The sequence below is a fragment of the Zea mays genome, chromosome 8, assembly GCF_902167145.1.
Source record: "Zea mays cultivar B73 chromosome 8, Zm-B73-REFERENCE-NAM-5.0, whole genome shotgun sequence".
In the NCBI taxonomy this organism is placed as follows: domain Eukaryota; kingdom Viridiplantae; phylum Streptophyta; class Magnoliopsida; order Poales; family Poaceae; genus Zea; species Zea mays.
This window is the reverse complement of record NC_050103.1, coordinates 109757685-109766318: the sequence shown is the minus strand read 5'-3', so window position 1 is coordinate 109766318 and position 8634 is coordinate 109757685. Positions and strand designations below refer to the sequence as shown.

Sequence of the window (8634 nt, the reverse complement as noted above, 5' to 3'; positions counted from 1 at the left end):
TTCTGGGCGTTAACGAGTACATGTGAACCTTGTTTAGTTCTCTCTACGATCTACCGGATCAGCACTAGACCCCAGACTAGACCACGCTCTGCCAAGCAATCCATGGTCGGGAACCCCGGCGACGTCCGCGCGGTGGTCCTGGACCCGGCCGCCGGGGCCCTCGCGGGCCTCCGCCGCGGCGGCGTGCTGGTGGACTGCACGAGCTCCTCCCCGTCCCTCGCGCGCGAGGTCGCCGCGGCCGTGGCGGGCTGCCACGCCGTCGATGCGCCGGTCTCCGGCGGCGTGCTGGCGGACTGCACGAGCTCCTCCCCGTCCCTCGCCATTACAGAGCTCTCTGGTGCGTTTCTGAAGCGAGGAGAAGGAGAGAAGAGAGAGATCTTGTGAGGCAGCGGCGGCTGTATCAACGGCGCTGGGACGGAAAGCAGCGGAGAACTCACGGCGCTGGGACGGTGGCTGTATCAACAACACTAATCGTCGTTCACTACATGTAATGGAGTGGTTTTGTCTGTTTTAGAGTGTGGGCTATTCCCTGCTTTTCCATAACAGATAATCCCTCGCCTACGCCTCCAAATCATAGAAGCCGCACCGACGTCTTTCCATAATGGCAAATTTCTCTTGCAATGATGGAGGCAAGGGTGCAGAACGCTAGGTTCAACGATTTTGGATTGGATGAGTGGCTGGGAGCTGGGACCTGTGGAGCCGTGGAGCCAAGTTAAACAAAGAGAAATCATATTTAGCACTAAAATAAAGAGGTAACAAGATATAGTTGTCACTTTCTCTGTTCCTCAACTCTCACTCACCAAATCATAGAGATTCATTGAGTGGTGTATTGGACTGCAGAGTGGCCGAGGGGGGCACGAGGGGGAGGTGCCGAGCCACCGAGGCGGCGACCGGCGAGGCGCTTAGGCGCAACCACGGCCGGCGGAGGAGACATCATCACGACGAGGGGCGGTCACAACTCATGCGGGAGCGCGGTACCCAGGGCCAGAAGTTGGGAGCGTGGTTGGTGGAGCTGATAGGCGGTGCGCCGATGCCGCGGTGGCTGGCTGCCTGACGGCGACCGCGGAGCTGGGAGGCGGTAACGTGAGGGTGGCTGGGTGCCAGACAAACCCTAGTTGCTGGCGGCGGCTAAAGAAACGACTAAAGTGTGCTCCACTGATGGTCCAGCTGGAAACTAGGAATTTACTGTGCTAATGGGCTAGGCTGAGCCATCGCGTAGGCCATACTTCACCATTGGGTCCTCCGCCCCTTGGTGAATTCAATCGTAACAATATTGGAAATGGTTTATGAAAAATCGAAAAATTTTGTAAAAAAAAATCTTTGCATCCGAGATGCAAAGAAACACTTTTACAGCTCCTCACATCCATCACGTGGTGGTCCATATAAATATAAGAAAAATAAATAAATTGTTAAAGGATTAAGTTGCAAATTTTGATATGTTTTTGTGGGCATTAAGTGGTGGATGTGAGAAACTGCAAAAGAGGATGTTTGCATCTGGGATGTATATATTTTTTCCCGAAATTCCGAGGGATGTAGTATAGAGAACCACAGAGGCCAAGGTGGCGAAGCATACAACGGTGGCGCGGAGAGGATGAGGCAGAAGGGGGTTGGAGGCCGGAGGGTGTCAGTAGTCGATTGAGCAGATGGGGAGGGAACACGCGAGAGGGAGGAGATGGAAATGGATAGAGATAGATTAAAAATAGATATACTTGTTTTGCAGTAACGAGCGTCACACGACGGTGGAAACTCACACTTTAAAGGAGTAGAGAGAGATAGATGGACAAAGAAACCATATTCCTTTTAATATTAGGGAAAATTTTACCACGACGATAAAATTATGGCTATAACATAAATAAGATAACTCTTTAGAAAAAATATGTCAAAAACCCAGTAGAGGAAGAGGCTTTGGCCAACCCTAGGTCATAGTTTCAAGACGTACTGTAGTTTTTTATTTATTTTTGTCTAAGATTTTATTTATTACAAAAATAATCCTATTGTGGTAACCATATTATCACATGTGACAACATGTCAAACATGAAAGCCTATGTGGCAATAGGACCTACCCTTAATGGTGGGTCACGCGAGCTAACATGAATAATAGTATTTTTATAAAAAATACACCATATGTATATAACATCTGTGCATTGTTATGCAATATCATCACAATTATTATGTTGAGAAGGTTATGGCAATTTATTCTTATGACGATTCCTATATTGTCATAGAAAATTGTCATAAACATGATGCTAGAGTATATTATGACAGTTTTAATGACGGTGATTAAATTTTCGTCACTACACTGAGCCATCTTCCGAAAATCATCATAAACAAGGTGACCTAAAGACGAATTATTCTATTGTCATCGGTTATTTGTCATAGAAGGCCATAAGTGTTGTAGTGAGAGGCGACGCGCCAAGTGGAGGAGAGGCGGCACGACGAGTGGAGGAGAGGCGGCGCGACACTGCAGGAAAGGCCGCACGACTTTATTCGCGCGCAAAGTGTAAACCCTAAAACCCTCTACGCACGCAAAGACGCCAAGGCGCCAACTCTAAAACACTTTTGTGGCGTCCGTGGTGGAAACTGGACGCCATGGCGACGCCTAGGCACATTTGGCAACACCATGCTCATCTCAGGCGTGGTGAGAGCGACGCCCCAAACCTAGCCTCGCCTGGACGCCTATGCGACGCCATAATAACCTTGGTGAACACAAAATTTCAAGGAAAAAGTCCAAATTACTACCTCCAAGTATGCCCCGAGTTCAGATTTCAGATTACTCCCTAATCTATTAATTGGTCTTCTTAAATCCCCCAACAATTTGCAAAACCGTCTCACTTTTCACCTTTTTAAAGAAAAACAAAACCAGAACCGGTTTGATGACGTGGAGTCATAGGGTCTTGCTTGGCAGGAAAAAGGTATCATATATCTCTACTACTCTATATGATCCTATTGTGGGCGTCCACATGCTTCACCACGCCCTCGCCACACTGACCTGTGCCGTCACCGTCCTTCCCCACCGCGCAATCACTGCCCTTCCCTACGCGCCTCGGCCGCCACCGTGCCATCACGCCCGCCCCCACGCGCCACGGCCGCCACCATGCCATCACTGCCCTTCCCCACGCGCCTCCGCCACCACCGCGCCATCACCTTCCCCACGCGCCTCAACCGCCATCCGCGCCATCACCGCAAGTCCCCACGCGCCTCGCCAGCCATCCACACAATCACCTTCCTTCCCACGCGTGCGTCGAGGATGCCATCACCTTCATTCCCACGCGCCAAGGCCGCCATCTCTGCCATCACCTTCCTTCCCCACGCACGCGTCGAGGCCCATCTGCGAGATTCCGCAAAACTCGCTATCCCCAAATCCCGCAATCTTAGCATCCCCCCAAATCCCGCAACTATCGCCAACCCAACCATCCACGAGAGTCAATCAGCCAACATCCTCGCCCCAAATCGATGCCAACCTCCCTTCCACGTCGAGGATGGTGATCCTTAAAGAACATGCGTGTGCGGCCAGTTCGTCACCAAGCTCCTCAATGACCTTTTCGGAGTCCGGACCAGGGGTGGTTGTGCGTGCGCGGTACGGTTTGCACTCCTCAGCGTCGGCGAGGACCTCGCGCTACGCATCCGTGACGCCATCGTCAAGGGCTACCACGGCGTGAAGGCGTGAAGCCCGGGTGGTCGCGGTTCAGGTTCGCCCACTACCTATCCCACGACGAGTTCCACTTCGTCCTCGTTGTCGTCCTTCAACTAGGCCACGTATTAACCCAAAATCAAATAATATACAATTAGTACTGTGTGATTTTTTAATCAAACTCCTTGGCATCGGCGAGGACCTCTTGCTCCACATCTGTGATGCCATTGTCAAGGGCTACCATGATGTGAAGTCTGGGTGGACGTGGTTTAGCTTGGCCTACTACCTATCACACGACGAGTTATGCTTCGTCCTCACCGTCATCCTTCGACTGGGCCAAGTATTCAACACAAAATCAAATATACAATTAGCAGTGTGTGAGTTTTTAATCAAATATACATTGCAAAAAGTAGGATTTATACAATCAACAATTTCTTTACCCGCCGCAGCTGCATCCGTACGCGTCACCGTACAACAAGATGACGGTGCTGCGAGCGCCCGCCCCCGGCCTTTGCCACTTCACTTTCTAGTTCACCTGCAACCACCATGTGCACGGAGAAAAAAGGAGACGACGACGAGGGGTCAACGTGAAGTCTTTGAGCACGGTAAGATAACCTATGTGGCATCCTTGGTAAGCCATCAACATAATTGTTATTTGTTTATTCTGTTTTATTTTCATATAAAAATGAGTGGTAATGCATATTATCTGCCTGTAAGATTCACTCTCTTTGGATCGGTCTTGCTGCCCTCATTCTGGTAAACATTTCTGATACTGGGAGGAGTAAAATCTTAGGTTTGAGATCTCTTTCAAGTCAAACTAATCATGGCGGTTAGCTTGGCTTTGTGATTCAATGGATGCAAACCTGTGTGCAGAGTCACAAATTAGTTATACTGAATTAGGCTCTTAGTTTTTTTATTTTCTTTTTGAGATTTTAATTATCTTTTGTCTCAAGGAGTGAATATCCCACAGACCAAACAAGAAGGTGAGCGAGAAGACGATGGCCCACTCCATTCCTCAAACCAAACATGCCATAACAACATGCTTTCAAAAAATACCTGTCTTTTTCAAATTCTTATTTAGAAATTAGATCATGTTGCTTTTGCATCACAAGAAAAAAAATTAGCCATGATTATTGGCCCTGAAAACACCGAACCATAAGCATCATTGTGTCCCATCTCACCTCAGCATCCCAGATAAAACCATGAAGATAGACATAAGAAAATGATACTGATCCTATGAACTCAATTCCCATCATGACCATTTGTGCAAACCAGAAGAACAAAATATCATGGCTGTGAAGGAAAGTGTCAGGCATCAATGTAAAGAACAAAACCTTGACAACAACGCAAGTATTAATCCACTGAAAGAAGAAACGATAAATCAATCTGTTGCCAAAAGTAACATACCCTTTCTCCAGAACAGTTGAAGGATAAAAATGCTTATAATCCTCCTTGGAAAGATCATGCCAACCAAGCGTGCTAAAAGGCCATAGAGCACTGCAGGACAATAACAACAATTGAAAATAACAGAAACTATAGTGCCTTTTTTGACAGGTAAAAAATCAGTGAATCCAACTATGGTATTGAAACTGTATATTTCAACAGAAAAGGAAGGGACAGGTGAACCACCAATTACAAGAAAAAGCAAAAGATCAGAGAAGGGAACAAAACACATTGTTCAAGTGACCAGCAAAAGGAGCAAGATCTTCCCAAGGAATTTGTGCGATTGTCGATATGTTTGTCTATCATCCAAAATTATATATCGATTCTTTAGAAATAATATGTACGATGTTATAATGTTTGTTCGACATTAGTTCATTCTATTTGAGTCAGTCTATCTATAATAATATTGCATATTTATATTGTCAATATAATATTAGTGTTATGGTGATATTTTGCCACACGGACTTCTGTAGTTTGCTTTGTTCATTAGCCAAACAACAAGTATTATCAGTTTTCAACTTATTTTACAAAATAACTAATGCTAAATGCTGATGAGAAAAATTCAGTTCCAACTTATCCTCCGTGCTCCCTTTTAGAATATGAAATTATCTGACAGAGAATACTCATTTTTTAACAGTGCAAAATCTTTTGCTATTTTATATCTCAGAATGTGAATACTTATGTTTTCTATAATGATCATGGGTCATTTTGACTACCCTGGGAAATTCGGAGCTGTGTTCGCCTCAATTCCTGGACCCATCTTTGCAGCTCTATATTGTCCAACAAAAGATTTGGTTAGTGCCTTTATACTTCCATTTTTTTCCTTTTAGTACTCAATACTATTTTGTTCATGTTGTAATGTTTGCTAAAAGTTGACTGCTTTTCTATAATAACTTAAGTTGGGATGTATAGTCGAATAATAGCTTTAGGGTTGCCTACTTATATCATGAGGAACTTTGCTGCATCAGTGGTCGTTTCATAAAGACATAATTCCAAATTTCAGTTTAGTAAGGTTGTTAGGTTACGGCTTAGTTTTTTCATGGTTTACAAATGGGTTGTTGAGTGATAAAGTTCATGTAGGTTGTGTTTTCCGTGGTTTACAAATGGGCATGTGGTATTTTTCCATAACTCTCAGCTGAAGAGGGCGTCCACCATCTGGTGAAGCCTGCCCCTGCCCTCCGCTAGCTATGCAGCCTTGCGCCTCAAGCCCTCACGTCCTCTCGCACTTGTCGTTGGCTGTGCAACTTCCACTCGCCTCACTCCTTCCGTCATTAGCGCTTCGTCCGCCCGCACAAAACCAAGAGCTCCTGAGATCTGTTCCCCATTTTCCCATCTAGATAAACGTCAGCGTATGGATCCGAGCCGGGTCTGTCGTCGCACACGCTGCCCACGGTCGTCGAAGAGATCAGGGAAGGAAGAAGGCAGAGCTGAGGAGGCAGCCCGCATAGGAACAACACCACTGTCATCAACTTCATCACGCTGCCACGTTTCCTGCTCCTCCTCGCAATCGCATCGCCGTCGTGCCCCGCCTCCACGGCGCAACATCTAGATCCAGGCGCCCCAGCGGAATTCAGGGGACAGAGGCCGCTGGTGCGGGTGTCGCCCACCGCCGCCAAGATATACACCGAGAAGATGGAGGATGTGCGGGCCGCCGCGGCTGCCAGGGAGACCGAGGAAGGAAGAAGGAGCTAAGGAGAGAGGCCGCATCAGGAACAACACCGCCATTCTCGTCCACCCCCTCAACGTCGCTAAGGTACAAAAAGAGGATGAAGCACACACCTTATTCCCCTGGTCCTACTGCATCCCCACTAGCTAGATCTCTCGCACCACCGTCGCTGCCAAACGACACCACATGCTCTCCCCTTTCGCCGCATCTCAGCACCTCAACACCCCCGCCTACGTTGTGTGCGGGATACGAGGGCACAAGCAAGAGGATCCGGTACGCTGCATGCGCGAACGTCCTAGAGATTGGTTAATCGCTCATTTTTTTGTGGTGCGGATATGCTCATAGCTCCTATATTTAACTGTATAGATCAGTGTGAAGGATAGGGCCCGCGTGATGTACGCGAAGGACAAGGAGGAGTGGGTGCTGATTCACTCCACGACGATCTCCGGCTTGAAGGGAAGGACAAGGCATGCCAGCATGATGAAAAAGAGGTAGAAGGAAAGCAAAATGCAAAGACTCAAGAAAAAGGTATTGCTAGGATATTTTGTTTTTACCAAACAAGATGTGATAGTGTGTGATTGGATTAGGAAAAGTAGTCGTGCTATAAAAAAGATCAAGAACTCAATGTCTTATTTTTACTCAAAGTCTTTACCAAACAAGATGTTGTGTGTCATTCCCATTGCTATGTGCTCTTCACCTCTGGGCACTAATGCTTTTTATAATGCGCTGATGGACCTTTAATGCTTAAAACACTAGCTTGCTTGCTCTCCTATCCATATAATGTGCATGGTTTACTCTGTTTCAGACCACGATATCCTATCTGGTGCACTTGTGGATACATATATGCTAAATAATTCACTGTGCGAGTAATCAGGACTGCACATTGTAGGCTCACTCAACTGCAGCTTAGACCTTTTTCTAGAAGTACTATGCCTTTACCATGCTTTGGGTATCCAGGGACCAATGCAAAGAAAACATGATCGACCCGGGAGATAGCCTTTCAGTGCTAATTATGTGTTTATTATCTCCCATCTTTCAGCGGTAATGGTCGTCCTTGTCATTCCAGGAATTATGTTGTTATCTGCTCATCTCTAAGAGCAGGCCGTATGATCAAACATATTTAGTAAATGTATATATGTTCAATGTACACGCATTGTTCTGCCATCTGGTTTTCCAATCAACTTCTTCAAATTTTCAATTTCTGTCGTGTATGGTCTATGCATCTAACATATGAAAGAAACCGACTGATACATGCACAAAGAGAGGACAAATTCTAGCGCACTCACAGAAAAGTTTAAATCTTCTGTTTTTGAAAAGTGAAACTGGAGTGGTATTAGTTTTGAGTACACCAGTATTGTTTTCTGTTCTTTTTTCAGGTCCTCACACTGTATTGCTACTGTACATAGAATTCCAATCACTAGATTAAAGAACTACCAGGGAGACCGAGGAAGGAAGAAGGAGCTAAGGAGATAGGCCGCATCGGGAACAACATCGCCGTTCTCATCCACCCCCTCGACGACGCTAAGGTACAAGAAGAGGATGAAGCACACACCTTCTTCCCCTGGTCCTATTACATCCCCGCTAGTCGGATCTCTCGCTCCACCGTCGCTGCCAAATGACACCACGTGCTCTCCCCTTCCACTGCATCTCAGCACCTCAACACCCCGCCTACGCTGTGTGCAGGATCCGAGGGCACAAGCAAGAGGATCTGGTACGCTGCATGCACGAACGTCCTAGAGATTGGTTAATCGCTCCTTTTTGGTAGTGTGTATATGCTCATTGCTCCTCTATTTAACTGTATAGATCAGTGTGAAGGACAAGGCAAGCGTGATGTACGCGAAGGACAAGGAGTGGTGGGTGTTGATTCACTCCACGACGATCTCCGGCTCGGTGG

At 46.7% G+C, this 8634-nt stretch overlaps 1 long non-coding RNA gene across 1 annotated transcript; it reads left to right on the top strand.

The window, feature by feature from the left end:
• Positions 1-4312: 4312 nt before the first annotated feature.
• LOC103635680 (uncharacterized) lies at positions 4313-8375 on the top strand. Its single transcript, XR_557558.2, has 3 exons — positions 4313-5868; positions 7107-7268; positions 8147-8375. It is a non-coding gene; the product is annotated as an uncharacterized lncRNA (long non-coding RNA).
• The last annotated feature ends 259 nt before the right edge of the window (positions 8376-8634 follow it).